Source organism: Heptranchias perlo, unplaced genomic scaffold (genome assembly GCF_035084215.1).
Source record: "Heptranchias perlo isolate sHepPer1 unplaced genomic scaffold, sHepPer1.hap1 HAP1_SCAFFOLD_73, whole genome shotgun sequence".
NCBI lineage: Eukaryota > Metazoa > Chordata > Chondrichthyes > Hexanchiformes > Hexanchidae > Heptranchias > Heptranchias perlo.
The window spans coordinates 951,227-968,892 of NW_027139761.1; the positions used below are offsets into that span (position 1 = coordinate 951,227).

Below are 17,666 nucleotides of genomic sequence, written 5' to 3' on the forward strand. Positions count from 1 at the left end.
TGGTGGTTTTTGACGAAAAATGGGGACGCAAGGGGGCTCATACCGGGATTTGAACCAGTGAAACTCCCTGAGCGAGAATCAGATCCAAAGTCCAACTGGTAACAGAGCCGTGCAGCCACTGTAAAATTTCGCTGCCGCGCAGCTGATCCGCAATCCTTTCAGAACACCATGGCCATCCAAACTCGCTTTCTTGTACGATATACGATGTAGAGCAATATCAGGTTCTAAACTAATTATTTCAGATCAACAACATTAGTCTCTCTTTATCAAATTTGTTTTGAATGTATGACTTGTATTATCAAGTAACACTTTCCAGAATGAATTACTCTGAAACGACATTGTCGTCTGTCTCGGCATCGTCATAGTTTACACTCCACCATAAGTACACTTTGCTCAAATTGCTGCTTTCATTCACCATGAGAACGAAGAGCCACGAATGTGGAAACATTAGCTGCGAAATTATCAGCTGGGTTGCACCTTTCCTTTTCCTGCTGTCTCAGTCTTTTTTTTCTTTACCCTTCTCTGCTATTGTTGCAGGTTAGATCAGCCATCGCCGTTCAAGGAAGCCTGAGAAGTTCATTGTGGACGATACAGAGAGACAAGAGACGGAGACATGGAGAGATAGAGAGATGCATGCAAAGAAAATAAAGAGTATAAATGTCAGGTTTTGCAAACTAGCAGAATTTATGTTACGGATTGGGAGAGATTCCTTCTTGGGTCTTGAAATCTTGCAAGAGAAGATTGGACACAACTTAAAAGCATAGGCCTCGCTGGAGAATCTCTCATTCTGGGAGAGAGATAAATGCGGTCAATTAATTCCAATTAATCTATTTCAGCACTGAAGGGATCTTTAAACAGTTGCTCTGCGAGCAGAATTCAAACCTGGGCAGGAAAACCTCAATTGAATTTTGAGTCCAACGCTTTAAACACTCGGCCACCGCAGCTGTAAACGGCATGTTCATTCAGATCGGATTCCAAATGGACACATGCTGCTGTTACAAACGCGCGCATTGATGGTGCTTGGGGTCGAATTCTTACTTGTTACGCTGGCGACCTTGGTTCGATTCCCAATACAATGCAGGATCATTCTGTAACAATGAGGAGCTGAAGAGCAAAAGTATACTATTTCGCCCCTCGAGCCTTATGCGCAATTCAGTGAGATCCTGGTTGATATGTAACCTAACTGCATATTATCGCCTTAGCCCCATGTCCCTTAATGCCTTTGGTTAACAAAAATCTATCAATCTCAGTTTTACAATTAACAATTGAGCTCGCATCAACTGCCGTTTGTGGAAGAGAGTTCCAAACTTCTCCCTCCCTTTGCTTGCAGAGGTGTTTCCCAACTTCACGCCTGAAAGTCCTGACCCTAATAGTTAGGCGATGTCCCCGTGTCCCAGACATGCTAACGGGCGGAAATAGTTTTTGTTCTATTTACCCCATCAGTTCCCTTTAATATTTTGAAATGTTCGATCAAATCAGCACTTAATGTACTGAATTCGAGGCAAACCCGAGTTTATGTAATCTCTCCGCGTAATTTAAACTGTGGAGTCCAGGTAACATTCTAGTAAATCGACGCTGCACTCCCTTCATAGCCAATATATCCTTCCGAAGGTGCGTTGCCCAGAACCGAAGGCAATACTCCAGGTGTGGTCTAACCAGAGCTTTGTATAACTGTATCATAATGCCTATCCCCTTGTATTCTAGTCCTCTGGATATAAAGACCAACATTCCATTAACCTTTTTGATTATTTTTTGGACCTGTCCATGACATTTTAATGACGTGTGTTCATGGACCCCGAAGTCTTTTTGGACCTCCACTGTTTCGAGCTTTTCACCATTTCGAAAGTACTCTGATTTATCCTTTTAGGTCCAAAGTGGATGACCTCACACTTGACGAAATTCATATCGATTTGCCACAATTTTGCACATGCATTTATTATATTAATGCCTCTCTGTAATTTTATGCTTTCATCTGCACTGCTTACAATGCTGCCCATCTTGGTGTCATCGGCAAACTTGGATATGTGGCTTTCTATCCCGTCATCTAATATCCGCCTGAACTGGGAAAAATCCAAATTCAGTTTCAATCTCCTCACCATCTTGAGACATTTTATTTGCTTCATGTGTATTGCGTCGACGAAACTTCGGCATTCAGTCCACTGGAGCTCAAACATTCTCTGGATATAATTCAGTTCCACCAACAGCAAAACTGAAAAGATGTGAGAAGACAATTGGTGACTTTTCACGAAAACAGAAATACATGCGGGCTCGTCCGGGAATTGAACCCGGGACCTCTCGCATATCACTCAATGAAACTCCCGAAGCGAGAATCATACCCCGAGACCAACGAGCCGCTGTTACTTTAGCTGTGCAGCCAGTGTAAAAGTTGGTTGCGTCTCACAGCCGCTCGACCATCCTTTCAGACCACTTCGATCCATTCAATCTCGTTTTCTGTTCGGGTGGACAGCAATATCAAGTTGTGCACCAACTATTCCCATTCACCAATATTAGTCTCCCTTTACCAAATTGCTTTCAAGTGCACGACTTGAGTTATCAAGTAAGACGTTTCAGAATTAGTTGCTCTTAAAATACATTGCTTGTGAGGATACTCAGAGTCGTATCGATTTCTGGCACGCTCTGTTCCCTTTGAATTGCAACCCACACATAGAATTGAATCATAGAAAGCTTCCAGCACGGAAAGAGGCCATTCGCGCCATCGAGTCCGTGCGAGATCTCTGCAAGAGCAATCCAGCTAGAACCACTCCCCCGCCTTTCCCCGAAGCCCTGCATTTATTTTCCTTTCAAGTACTTATCCAGATCCCCTTTGAAGGCCATGATTGAATCTGCCTCCATTATACCCTCGGGCAGTGCATTCGAGATCCGAACCTCTCGCTGTGTAAAAAAGTTTTTCCTCATGTCACCTTTGGTTATTTTACGAATCACCTTAAATCTATGTCCTCTGGTTCTTGACCCTTCCGCCAATGGGAACAGTTTCTCTCCATCTTCCATGCCGAGATCCTTCATGATTTTGAATACCTCTATCAAATCTCTACAAAACCGTCTCTGTACCAAGGAGAACAACCTCAGATTCTCCGGTCTATCCACGTGAGTAAAGTCCCTCATCCCTGGAATTATTATAGTATTTTTTCCGGAACCCCCTCGAAGGCCTTCACATCTTTCCTGAAGTGCGGTGTACCGAACCCCACACAAAATTTCAGTTGTGTTCGAACCAGTGTGTTGTAAAGTTTCATCCTGACTTCTATACTTTTGTACTTTTGTACTCAGTACATCTATTTCTAAAGCCCAAGATCCCGTATGCTTTTTAACCGCTTTCTCAACCTGCCCTGCCACATTCAACGATTTGTACACATAAACCCCTCTTTGTTCCTCTACCGCTTTTACATTTGTGCCCTGGAGTTTATTTTGCCTCTCCTCGTTTCTCCGACCGAAATGTATCACTTCGCATTTTTTTTGCGTTAAATTTCATCTGCCCCGTCTCCGCCCATGCCACCAGCCTGTCCATATCCTTTGAAGTTCATCACTATCCTTATCATTGTTTACTACCCTTCCAAGGTTTGTTTCATCTGCAAATTTTGAAATTGTGCCCTGTGCACTCGAGTCCAAGTCATTAATATATATCAAGAAAAGCAGTGTTTCCAGCACTGAGCCCTGGGGAACGCCACTGTACACCTCTCGCCAGTTCGAAAAACAACAGTTCACCAGTAATCTGTTTCCTGCTGTTGGTCAATTCTGCATTCATGTTGTTACTGCCGCAATCTTGATGATAAGCCTACCATGCGGCACTTTATCAAACACCTTTTGAAAGTCCTTATACACCACATCAACTAAATTTCCCTCATCTATCCTCTCTGTTACCTCATCAAAAAACTCTAACAGGTCAGTTAACCACGATTTACCTTTAACAAATCCGTGCTGCCTTTCCCTAATCAATCCACCCTCGTCCAAGTGACTGTTAATTCTGTCCCGGGTTATCGTTTCTAAACGTTTCCCCACCACTGAGGTTAAACTGACTGGCGGATAGTTGCTGGGTTTAATCGTACACCCTTTTTTGAACAAGGGTGTAAACTTTGCAATTCTCCAGTCCTCTGGCACCACCCACATATCTAAGGATGTTGGTAGATTATGGTCAGTACCTCCGCAATTTCCACCCTAACTTCCCTCAGCAACCGAGCTTGCATTCCATCCGGACGTGGTGGTTTATCTACTTTAAGTACAGCCAGCCGTTCAAGTGCCTCTTCTTTATCAATTTTTAGACTATCCAGTATCTCAACGATAACTTCCTTTGCTGATACTCTGTCTTCTTGGTAAAGACAGATGCAAAGTACTCATTTGTTACCAAGGCCATCCCCTCTGCCTCCATGAGTAGATCTCCTTTATCGTGCCTAATCGGCCTCACCCCTCCTCTGACTACCCGTTTACTGTTTACATGCCTGTCGAAGTCTTTTGGATTCCATTTTATGTTGGCCGTCAGTCTAGAGTCATATTTCTCTGTGCCTCTCATTTTCTTTTTCCTTCCCCTCTGAACTCCCTAAATTCTGCCTGGTGAATGAACGCATAAAAAAGTTAACATTTCTTTCAGCCGGAAACAGAAAGTTACTGGTTGAGCAATGGCGATTTGAACAAGTATTCGTCTTTTTTACAGAGTTTAATGAGTTTTGCGAAATTAATACAATGAACTAATACAGTAAAGTTGAATTCCTGATCGGGAACCGCCTCAGACAGCGCATTACTGCCCATCCCTGGGAAACAAGATACGATCGAAACTTTGACAACACATCTCAGATCCCCCTACAAAGTCACAGCTTGCCAGCTGTTCCGAAATCTGGAGCCTGGACAGGGAGTTAAACGTTGGACCTTCAGCTCACTGCCCACTTTAAAAGTCTGATACTCGACCGACTGAGCTACCCAGGCTCGATACTACATGAGCTCCCATCGTACATATTCATGGGAGATCTCTGAATTATCCCTGCAGCCGTCGAACGAGCGTGAGGTCGGTTTGATAAAATTCTCGGGAACATGTTGAGGAGAATCCTTGTTCCTGTTGAACATGATGTAAGAAACATGAACAGTGAACTCGTGAGTTTACAATTCTTCTTGTTTGTGCCAAATGTCTTGTCATTCGTTAGCAGCAATTAAAAATAACACTTTACCCAGAGGCTCAAAAGCTGAACTTGTCTCACACGGGAGTTGGAAAAGGCCTCTCGACCTTTCAGCGTATTAACATCTGTGAGCTGAATAATTTCACCCGTGACACAGTGAAACCAGGCAGCATATTTCTCTTCCAAATTTTCCCCAAACGAAAATTCCAACCGATGAATATCGGCTTCAAGAAAAGAAGAATTGTTTGTTTGGTTCTTTAGATTTAAAGATCTCGTACCGGCCCCTTTGCCATATGAGCTGCCGCTAAAAGCCCCCTCTCCCGCTATGAACAACTAAACTGGCACCTGCTATTACAAGACGGTCGGCCAGAGGAACGCAAATGCCCACATGGGAAAACTAAGAAGTCGATTGTTGACCTCCATACGTTTGTCCCACAAGAGCGTATTGTAAAAAGGACTGGTTGTTAACAAGATGCGTTGTGGAAGATTCCATTTGTACCTTGAACTCCGATCAAAATGTTCGGTGTAAAAGGTTTGGTTATTTTAGAAGACGCTCGAACTCACAACCTGGTCATTTCTGGAGCCCATAATGCTATAAATAAGTAAGGCACGCTTAACAATTGTACAATACGAGAGCAGCGAACAACGGACGGCATCAGCACTCCTGCCAAACAGCTTCATTTTCGGTCTCTCAATTATCACTTCGAGATCTTTCTCAAACAGAAGCCTCCAATCAAGATGCGCTTCGTTAAATAACAATTCCTAAATCAAGAGAGTTTTGATCGATCATGACTAAATTTCCTCACCTGTTCCTTTTAATCATCTGGAATGGTGACCATCAGGTCCTGGAGATTTGTGTATCTTCAGCCTAATTATTTTCTCCATTGCCATTATTTTACTTGTACGAATCCCCTTGATTTATTAACAGTTTTCCTCGTGTCTCTGGTATGTTAGCCTCATCCATTTCTGTGACGACCGATGCAAATTCAAAATTTAGCAACTCTGCCATTTCCTGATTTTCAATTACAATATCACCTCCATCTGTCTTCAAGCGGCCAACATTACACTAAGCCTCCCTTCTTTCTCTTAATATACTTGTAAAAACCTTGAGAGTTGTCCTCATTTTCCCTCACAAGTTTTTCTCCTTTTCCCTTTTTGCTTCTCTTGGGATTTTTTAGTTTCAGCACCACAGTAAACAACACTTCGCTGTAAAGTTCGGCTCAATAGTTCTCCAATGTCAGAGCGAGAATTGTCTGAAGCCCTAATTTATTTAACGTAACAAATAAAATCACACATAATCATCCATGTATCAACGCACTGATGGATGCACAAAGATAAACACAGCGAGAAATCCAGTCAGTGTCGGAATGCACAGGTAAACGGACAAGCGAAATGGACAGAGAGAAAACGGCCTGAACCCCCAATAGTGAAGTGTCGCTGATAGATATTAGTGAGAGGAGGTGGGGCTGTTGCATCATCAATTGGCGCTGTGGCTTAATTGGTTAAAGCATCTGTTTAGTAAACAGGAGATCCTGGGTTCAACTCCCAGCAGTGCCTTGTGTAGCTTATTATTTTACCTAATTTGTGGAATTAAGCGACAAAATAACAATGTGGTATTTGTCTTTGTTCAGGTTTCAGGAGGAAACGGATAGCAAGATGACTGTTCAAAAACGCCCTTTCATTCCACAGACAGACCTCTCATGGAATGTGTCTGTCACACGTTAATTTAAGGACACGTTCTTGTTTCTGGGCTCGTTGGGGTCCAGGCATAATTCACGATTTGAGGTTCAAAGTCGGAACTCGTCCAAATTTGGACCTCGACTTGTGATCTTGACCTGCGGTACAAACGTTTGCAAATAGGAAAAATAAGTCTTCAAATCGCTCCACCTGAATCTCCAGACCCAGATGAAATATATCCCAGGATGTTAACAGAAGCAAGGAAGGAAATAGCGGAGGCTCTGACCATCATTTTCCAATCCACCCTGGCAAAAGTTGTCGTGCTGGAGGATTGGAGGATTGCTAACGTTGTACCATTGTTTAAAAAGGGAGAAAGGGATCGATCGAGTAAATTCAGGCCAGTCAGCCTAAACTCGATGGTGGGTAAATTATTTAGCACAATTCTGACGGAAAGTATTAATCGTCATTTCGAACGGCACGGATTAATCAAGGACAGTCAGCGTGGATTTGTTAAGGGAAGGTCGTTTGAATTGAATTACTTGAGGAGATATCAAGGAGGATCGATGAGGGTAGCGCGATTGATGAAGTCTACATGGGTTTTAGCGAGGCTTTTGACAAAGTTCTACAGGGCAGATTGGTCAAAAATGTAAATGCCCATTGCATCCAAGGGACATTGGCAAGTTAAATCCAAAATTGGCTGAGTGGCAGGAAGCAAGCGGTTGTGATCGACGGGTGCTTTTGTGACTGGAAGGCTGTTTCGAGTGGGGTTCCATGCGGCTTCGTAATAGGTCCCTGCTTTTCGTGGTAAAGATCATCGATTTAGAATTAAATGCAGGGGGCATGATTAAGAAATGTGCAGATGATACAAAAATTGGTCCTGTGGTTGATAGTGAGGAGGAAAGCTGTCGACTACAGGAAGATATAGATAGAGCGGAACGGTGGATAGAAAAGTGGCAAATACAATTCAATCTGAAGAAGTGTGAGTGAGTTGTGGGGGGGGGGGGGCAAAAAGGCAATGGAGTGCACATCAAATATTGTTATTAATTTGCCATTTACACGCCCATTCTACAATGTTGTTAATGTCGTCCTTATTTTTCTCATTTTTCCTTTGTATTAACTACAGCTCGCAATTAGGTGTCATCCCTAATTTTGGAATTGTACTTCCGATTCCCGTGTCCAAATCATGAATGTAAATTTTGAACAACAGTGGTCCCACCACTGATAAATTGTGAACAACACTGGTCCCACCACTGATCAATTGTAAACAACAGTGGTCCCAGAACCGATAAATTGTGAACAACAGTGGTCCCAGAACCGATAAATTGTGAACAACAGTGGTCCCAGAACCGATAAATTGTGAACAACAGTGGTCCCAGCGCCGACAATTTGTGAACAGCTGTGGTCCCACGAATTTTGATCTTGAACTGCAGTTGAAACTTTTGCATAAAAAGAAATAACGTCCCCAAATCGTCCCACGTGAATCTCAAACGCTTTGGGAAGAAGTTTAATAGAAACAATCTGGACTTTAAAGGCACCTCAACGACCTGAACTTCCGTTGAATGAATTTTGTTAGCCATTACATTCGACCGTGAAATCGCTCTTGACTTTCATCTCACTGAAGCAGAGTGTGGCCGCTTTCTATCTGTGAGCATGTCTGTGACGTGTTAGCTTTGATATTGATCGCTTCCAATTTGTAAAATTCATCAATCGTCTGGGAAAAGTAACCGAGAATCGAATTGTCCCTCTAAGTGATGAACTGAAGGGATTGGTGATCCAAGCAGATCTGGAAAATGCGTGGTGCAATCGGTCAGGAGTTCCAAATCCACCCTCCAGCCATTCGGCAATTATATTGAATGAACTTTACTCTAGCCCAGTGTCGCCGCAGTGAAATCGAGTATTTCTCCGGCATGTTTTTCTTCATAGTTGCTGGTTTAAGAGTGAAGACTGGCTGGTTGGATTTTAACTCCTACAAGCTTTAATCATTCATTTTTCACTGACTGCAGACAGTTGTTATATTGGTCGCTGCAATCTCAACGTTTAGCCCAGTGAATTATTGGTTTAGCAGGTGATCTCTTCACCTGTTCTCGGCGGTGTTATCCGTTAGCGTGAAAGTTTGATTGTTCGAGCCCTTATTTTATTTTTCCTCAGGATTCATCGCCTCAAAGTTCCAGGGTTTCAACGCATGTTTTGGAATCAAGAAAATGTACCGGAATCATTGCCAGCTGAGCAGGGCTGATATTCCACCATTTACCCTGCGGTCGGGAATCAGGCACATGAATCATATAAAGGAATGGAACATTGGCTTCACGGTAATTACAATTCTCCTTGACAGACAAACCCCGAAAGGCCTGAAGGGAGGCCGCATTCGCAGCAGGAGAGCTGGTTCGCTGTGAAATGGAGATTTCTGCAGTGAGTGAGACCAGACTGTTCCTATGTTCAGAGAATACATTTCACACCCTTTATTTTGGAAAAGCAAAACGGTGGGGATTTTTGTCATAGCCCGATGCCTTTCGTGTTGTATCAGATGTTCCTCGTTGCGTTACTTTCATCTTGATCGGCGAACCAGTTCGGGCGCTCCTGTGATAAACAGCGACAATTGCCAGTTAATGTTAAATTTAACAACGACTCCACTGCGTTTTTAATCCCACTCTTAAGATGCAGTCTTTAAAATGAAAAAAAATCATCACATTCAAAGCATAAAAATCTTATTAAAGTTTTGACCGTCTCTCGGGAACCACGTCAACATCGCCTTCAGTCTGGAATAGAAAGTTATCGATTGATTCATGGTGATTCAAACAGGGATTCAACTGCGAACAGGATTTAATTAGCTTCATGTAATTAATTTAATAAGTTCATAACTCTTTTTAAAGTTAATTCCCTGATTGGGAATCGAACCTCGCGGCGGTGAGAGTACCGAATTCTCACCACCAGGCCATTGGGGAGCTCCCAAGATTGCGCACGAGACAAAGTGGAACTGATGACATTAGTTTTTCTTTCGCTCTTTCATGATTCATTCAGCTCTGTGTTTATTCTCAGGCCTCTTATCTCTCCTTCTTTTCAGCTTCTGACTGCGGATATTCCTGTGGCTAAATATGAATAATATAGAACATCTCACAGCCCCGGTATATTTGCTGTTTCTCTGTGCAGTCCTGTGCAAAATCAAACTGCACGCAAATACCGGCAGTGCCTCTCTCTCACTCCCCACAGAAGCAGCAGGAGATGCCACTTTAAACTGCCAGTTGCTTCAAACGATTCATGATGGACCTGCGTGGCCTTGCAGTTTTCCAAGGAGCTGCATTCAGTGCGTGAATTTTGGAAATGGAAACATGTCCATCAGCAGCTTGTGGTCGTATTTTACCTCACTTTCCATTTCATGTACATGCCTACTTGCACTTGGTGATGTCATTGCCTGAACATCACCTCTGTCGCGATATTATTTCGAAAAGAAAATGCCATTTTGTGCGAGCAGTTTGTCTGGCAGGAAAATGACCTGAATTACAAAGGGCCAAGTAGGAAAGGCTGCGTTGCTCTGCTTGTTCGCAGCAAAGAATTTTCAGCGTTTCCTTGGGGTTTAGTGTTTAGGATTCGGCGCTTTCATCACCACGGCAAAGGTTCGATTGTCGGTCTCAACATCCGCATATTATACACTCTACCATAAGTGTACTGTACTCAAATTGCTGATTTTTTCATTGTGAGGGGAAGAAACATAAATGTGTGGACATTAATTACGAATTCATCAGCTGGGTTGCACCTTTTCTTTTCCTACCGTCTCAGTCTTTCCATCTTTACCCTTGTCTGCTGGTGTTGCAGGTTCCATCATTCTTCGCTGTTCACGATGCCTGAGAAGTCCATCAGGAGAAAACAGGCAAAGTCAAGAGACAGAGACAGGGAGAGATTAAAACATAGAAATAAGTTGTATAAATGTCAAGTTCTGCGAACGAGCAGAACTTCGAATGGAGCTTGGGAGAGATTCCTTCACGTGTCTTGCAATTTTGCAAGAGATCATTGGGCTCCGAGTAAAAAGCGTCGTTGGCGATGGAGCACCTCTCTGAGGGAGCGAACAAGGTCCGTTCGTTCAAGTTCAGATTAATTTGAACACTGAACAAACTTTAAAAAGTAGCGCTGCAAACAGGATTCGAACCTGTGCAGGGAAACCCCATTGGATTTCAAGTCCAACGCCTTAACCACTCGGCCATCGCAGCTGCAAGCATCGATGATGCACAGCTATAAATCAGAATGCGTAGGGTTATCACACGAGATCTGTGACACTTTGTTCTCTCAGACAGGTTTCCAACTGGAAACTTACAGCTTGTTCATGTGCTGACTTTGCTGTTTCGGTGATAGAATTCTCATTTATCACGTGAGAAACCGGAGTTCGATTTCCGGTTCGTTTAGGATTATTTTCATTCTCCATTCATACGATCGCGGGAATTGTGCGACATTCGCCCTCAGCTTCAATCTGCGCACCATTTCGAGACATTTTCCATTCTCCACGTGTGTTGCGTCACATAACAATCAGCAAATCCCCAAAGCGAGAATCATACCCCAAGACCAACGAGCCACTGATAACAGAGGGGTGAAACCAATGCAGAATTCGGTGCCACCCACAGCCGATCGGCCACCATTCTCTACATCCTATCACTTTATCTATTCCGATGTACGGCAATGTGAAGACGTACATTAACTATTTCATATCAACAATATTAGCCTCTCTTTACCACATTCGTTTCGAATGTGCGAGTTGTAATATCAAGTGAGACTTTGCAGAATTAATTGCTCTAAAGCTACATTGTTGTCTGTCTCGGCATCCGCAGATTATCCACTCCACCACAAGTATAACAGTGACAACACTTCAAAAATACTTCATTGGCTGTAAAGCGCTTCGGGACGTCTTGATGTCGTGAAAAGCGCTTTATAAATACAAGACTTTGTTTTTATACTGGGCTAAAAGTACTGATAATTTCACTATGAGGACGAAGAGACATCAATATGTGGACATTGGCTACGAATTCATCATCTGGGTTGGTCCTTTACTTTTCCTGCCGTCTCATTCTTTCGATCTTTACCGTTCTCTGCTGGTGTTGCAGGTTCGATGAGCTTTGGCCGTTCAATGAAGCCTGAGAAGTCCATCAGGGGAAAACAGAGCGGGACAGAGACAGGGAGAGATAGAGAGATAAAAGTATAGAAAATAAGCCTGAATATCAAGTTAAAAGAATTTTAAATGAAGATTGAGAGAGATGGAATCATACACTCAAAGAATCGTTACTGCACAGAAGGAGGCCATTCGGCCCATTGAGCCTGCCCCGGATCTCTTTAAGAGCAATCCAGTTAGTCCCATTTCCCCGTTCTTTCCCTGTAGACCGCAAATATATTTCCTTCAAATACTTGTCCAATTCCTTTTAGAAATTAACGATTAAATCCGTTTCCACCACCCTTTCAGGAGATGCATTCCCAATTATAACTACTCGCTGATTTAAAACGTTTTTCCTCATATCTCCTTTGGTTCTTTTGTCAACCACCGTAAATCTGTGTCTTCTGATTCTCGACTCTTCCGCCAACGGGAGCAGTTTCTGTTTATTTACTTTATCTAAACCCGTCATGATTTTGAACACTTCCATCAAATTTCCTCTCAACCTGCCTGCCCGAAGGAGAACAACCCCAGCTTCTCCAGTCTATCCACGTAACTGAAGTCCTTCATCCCTGAAACCATTCCAGTAAATCTTTTCTGCTCCACCTCTAAGGCCTTCACATCCTTCCTAAAGTGCGGTGCTCAGAATTGGACACAATACTCCAGTTGTGGATTATTGTGAAGTTTCCTTCACGCACCTTGAAATTTTGCAAGAGACCACAGGGCTCCCAATTAAAAGGCTCTGCCGCGGTGGAGGATCTGTCTGAGAGAAGGAAATGCGGCCCGTTATCTCCAGTTCATATTTATTTGAGCATTGAACAAAACTGTAAACAATAGCGCCGCGAGCAGCATTCCAATGTTTCACCGAAAGACCCTGTCGAGTTTTAGATGTAACGGCTTAACCACTCGGCCATCACAAGCAGCGAGTGCAAGTAATGCACGGCTGTAAATCAGAATGCGCAAGGTACTCAGAGGAGGTTTGTGAAATTATATGTTGTTTTAAACAGGTTTCCAACTGGACACAGAGAGCACGATACCATGCAAACGTTGCTGTTTCACTGGTAGAATTTGCACTTACCACGCGAGGGAACAGGGTTCGTTTTCCCGACCAATTAAGGCGCATTTTTGTTCTGCACCTCTGAGATCGCCTGAATTGGGATAAATTCACCTTCAGTTTCAATCTGCACACCGCCGTGATACATTTTACTTTCTCCGTGTGTGTTGCGTCGATAAACCGGCTGCATTCTGGCCTCTGGAACTCAAACATGCTCGAGAATTAAATCAATGCTGCTTTCTGCAACGCTGAAAAGATGTGAGAAAGAAATGAGTGAATCCTCACTGGAAATAGTGAAACAGGAGGGTTCTGGGATTTGAACTGGGGACCTCTCACATATCAAACAGTGAAACGGCCAAAATGAAAACCATAATCCGAGAACAAGGAGCAGTCAGGAACACAACCGGACAAACAGTCAAAAATTTCCCTGTTACCCACAACCGATCGCCCATTCATTCAGACCGCTTCTGTCCATCGAATCATAGAATGGTTACAGCACAGAAGGAGGCTGTTCGGCTCATCGAGCCTGTGGCGGCTTTTTATAAGAGCAATCCAATTAGTCCCATTCCCCGGCCCTTTCCCGGTGCTCTGTATTTTTCCCCTTCAAATTCCTTTTTTAAGTCACGATTGAATCTGCTTCCACCATCCTTTCAAGCAGCGCATTCCAGATCAGAACTACTCGCTGCGTAATTAAGTTTTTCCTCATATCGCCTTTTGTTCTTTTGCAATCACCTCAAATCTGTGTCCTCTGGTTCCTGACCATTCCGCCAATTAAAACAGCTTCTCTTTGTTTACTTTATCTGAACTCTTCATGATTTTGAACACTTCTATCAAATCTCCTCTGAACCTTCTCTGCTCCAAGGCGAACAACCCCAGCACGAGGCAAATGCGGTCAAATGGCTTCAATTAATTTATTTGATCATTAAACAGACCTTTAAAGACAGGCCTTGTTTTGTGGAACTGTGAGCTGGTGGTTTAAATCGCTGGTTTCAATGTTTGGTGCGTTTCTCGATTCTAATTTTACCACTGACAGAATTTCTGCAAATATCCATTTTGACCTGTTCACAGAAAACCCGATTGCAGTGCGATGGAGCAGAGGATGTGAAAGTAGCTGAAAGTGAAAGTGCAGATATTAGTTTCATCACAGTGACTGGACACGTTTCCACAGGTAATGACCTCTCACCTTCAGATTCTTTCCAGCAGAGTGTGACAGGTGATCAGAGTGACCGGGCTCTCGCGGCGCAATCGGTCCTTATATTAGTTACAGGCTCAGGAAATGCCGGGGTTTTTAATTCGAATCTCAGCAAGATCAAACTATCCTGTTCCTTGTGAACATTTCGACCGGAGTTGAAGGTACAATTGCTGTGTTCCAAAATTCATTTAATTATCTGAATTGCCATGTGGTTCCTCCGGACTACGCTGTTGCAAGACCAGATGAGATGTTTAGTATTACTTGTTTTCAGGAGGGAGGCTGCGGTTTTGTAGACACAAACTATGATTTTGATCCATCTTCAAATCGTGGGAATTAACTGGAGCTTTAAACCAGCGCCAGAGGCCGCTCAGCCAGGATACTTTCCATCCTACACTTCAGGAGCTAGTTTTACAGGAATAGAATTACTGCAAGCAAGAATTCTACCCCTGAAGCACCAATGCTGCCACGGCAGCAGGATGAATGTGTCCAGTTGGAAACCTGTCTGAAGGAACATGCAGTCTGACAGAGCCGGAAGTCCAGCAGATTGACTTTCGTTCTGAGCAGATGTTGAGTCTCCTTCTTGAGAGAGTTTCGCCAATCCAGCTCAGAGTGGTTTAAGAATCATGAATTCGGGTGTGACTGGAGCCACTTGTGTAAGATGAAGTGTCGGGGGCAGTTTCACATCCCTGACGGACATTAATGATCCTGTTGCGGTTTTGCTGCAAAATTTCACTTCCCAGCTCCCGAACTAAAATCCAACGCCGTTGCAACTCGAATCCACAACCTTTGAATGGCTTATCAAACAAAACAAGTTGAAGTCCAACACACTCGTCATTGCACCACAGGGACAGTTGCCAAAAAAACGAGTAAAAAGAAAGACGTGTTTCTCCGGTCCAGGGGCAAAGTGAGAATGGATGTTATTCAAAAAACTGTCCCCTCGAATCTGTCTTGATATATTTTTTTGTAAAGCTTCGATTTTGAAAGTTACAAAAAGACGAAATAAATAAAGTAAATTACAAGAATCGAATCCGTGATTAAGGCGTTACAACACACTCTGAGCAAATGAGTTAACCGGCCGTACTGACTGTCCATTAGACATTTTAATTAATTTCTGTACCTGAACGCTAGTTGGTAGCGCTTTCTGTACTTGGACCCCGAAATCTCTCTGCTCCTCCACAGTTCCCAGTTTCTCACCATATAGAAAACATTCTGATTTATCTTTCTTAGATTTAAATTGGATGATCTCGCTCACCCCCCATTGAACTATATTTGCCGCAGTTTTGCCCACTCACTGAATCTATCAATTCCCACTTTTCAACTTCCTGCTTCAATCTTCATGACTTATTGCGTCACCAGAAGGCTGCGTGTTCAAATCACGGGGTAACCGTTACTTTTCGAGCTGATCGGATTCTGGATCGTTCCGGGATGAATATTGTATCTGCTTTTCCTCAATAAACAGAACCTTGCTCTAAAGTCTGCTTCCCTGGTTCTCAAATTTCAGGAAGGAGTCTCATTCCGCCCTCGTCTTTTGATTTTGACCTGCGGTTGAAACTTTTGCAAAGATGGAAAAGAAGTCCCCAAATCGCTCCACGTGAATCTTAAACGCTTTGGGAAGACGTTCAGTTCAAACAATCAGGAATTTAAAGGCACCTCAATGACCTGCAATATCTTGGAATGAGTTTTCTTCGCCATTGCATTCGACCGTGAAATCGCTCCCGGCTTTCATCTCACTGAAGTGAAGAGTGTGACCGCGTTACATCTGTCAGAGTGGAAGTGACGAGTTTGGGGTCGGTATGGGTCGTTCACAACTTTTGAAATCTCACCAAGCACCAGAGAAAAAGAATCTTGGAATCAAATTGTCCCTGTCAGTGATGAATTGAAGTGAATATCGCTCCAAGTCGATCTGAACAACTCGCAGTGCAGCCGCACAGGAGTTCCAAATCCACCTTCTCGCCACTCGGCAATCGCATGAACTGAACTTTACTCTGACCCAGTGCAACGCGCTGAAATCGGGTATTTCCAGGCCACACTTTTTCTGAACATCATGGTTCGTGGTTTAAGAGTGAAAACTGCAGTCCGCTTCACTGTAAGTGCAAGAGACATCGTTGTAAACACCGAGTCGTGTCACAGACCTGCTCGTCGGACCTGCTCATTTCATCTCATCTCATTTTCAGCAAAACTGAATATTACTGGAATGGAGAATGGCGAATCACAGCTCGAGAAATCAATCCTCTCGACCACGAGGGGACTGAGTCTTCCAACATACAGGTGTTTAATGACAAGGTGAGTTTAATGTTCAGGAATAATAGAGCACAGATTTTCACTCGTGCAAGCTTCACCCACTTTATTTTGGAAAAGTAAACTGATAGTAGAGAGAATTTATTTTGATCGCTGCAACCTGAATTTTTAGTTCGTTGAATCAGTAGTTCAACACAAACGTGTGTTGTCTCTGTGGCGCAATCGGTTAGCGCGTTTGGCTGTTAACCGAAAGGTTGGTGGTTCGATCCCACCCAGGGACGGTCGGGAAACTTTTATCTTCATGGTCTCGCATTTCCTGGTTTCTGATGTTTGTTTTGGCTGCAAAACAAATGCCAGGTTTCGATGGCCAGCTGAGCACGGCCGATCTTCCACCATTTGACCTGTGATTGGCTTCGCGGAAATCAGAATTCTTCTTGAAAGACAAGGTCCGAAGTTTGCAGGAGAGCCGCTTCACTCTGACATGGATATTTCTGCAGTGAGTGACGCCAGACTGTTTCCACAATGAATCTCACTCCCTTTTATTTTGGAAACGCAAAATTGTATTCACATTCCGATGGGTTTCAGTTGATTTGTGAGAGATCATGAAAGGATCCTGCAGCGCTGCCTTGGATAATAACAACAGTTCTAAGCCGCATTTCAGTCGCGGCAACAAATCCTCACATCCGAGTATCTGCACCCTTAAATCCGAGTATTTGCACCATTACACCGGAATATCTGCACCATTACACCGGAGTATCTGCACCATTAAATCCGAGCATCTGCACCCTCACACCGGAGTATTTGCGCCCTCACACCGGAGTATTTGCGCCCTCACACCGGAGTATTTGCGCCCTCACACCGGAGTATTTGCGCCCTCACACCGGAGTATTTGCGCCCTCACACCGGAGTATTTGCGCCCTCACACCGGAGTTTCTGCGCCCTCACACCGGAGTTTCTGCGCCCTCACATCGGAGTTTCTGCGCCCTCACACCGGAGTATTTGCGCCCTCACACCGGAGTTTCTGCGCCCTCACACCGGAGTTTCTGCGCCTTCACACCGGAGTTTCTGCGCCCTCACACCGGAGTTTCTGCGCCCTCACACCCATAACTCATCAACTGTCCCCAATCATCTTTATGAGCGTCAGGAGACCTAAACAAAACACAACAGTGAAGAAATTGGCTTTATGATTCTTCACTAATGTACGGACACATTTTTGTTTACGGTACTTTCAGGGAGATTTGGGGAAAGTGGCCGCTG

The 17,666-nt window shown here is 43.7% G+C and overlaps 3 non-coding genes across 3 annotated transcripts; 2 read left to right on the plus strand and 1 right to left on the minus strand.

Moving 5' to 3' along the window:
* The first annotated feature begins 6,603 nt into the window (after positions 1-6,603).
* On the plus strand, positions 6,604-6,677 carry trnat-agu (transfer RNA threonine (anticodon AGU)). The gene has a single exon. It is a non-coding gene; the product is annotated as a tRNA-Thr (tRNA).
* A 4,240-nt stretch (positions 6,678-10,917) lies between these two features.
* trnas-uga (transfer RNA serine (anticodon UGA)) lies at positions 10,918-10,999 on the minus strand. Its single transcript has one exon. It is a non-coding gene; the product is annotated as a tRNA-Ser (tRNA).
* A 5,617-nt stretch (positions 11,000-16,616) lies between these two features.
* On the plus strand, positions 16,617-16,690 carry trnan-guu (transfer RNA asparagine (anticodon GUU)). Its single transcript has one exon. It is a non-coding gene; the product is annotated as a tRNA-Asn (tRNA).
* The last annotated feature ends 976 nt before the right edge of the window (positions 16,691-17,666 follow it).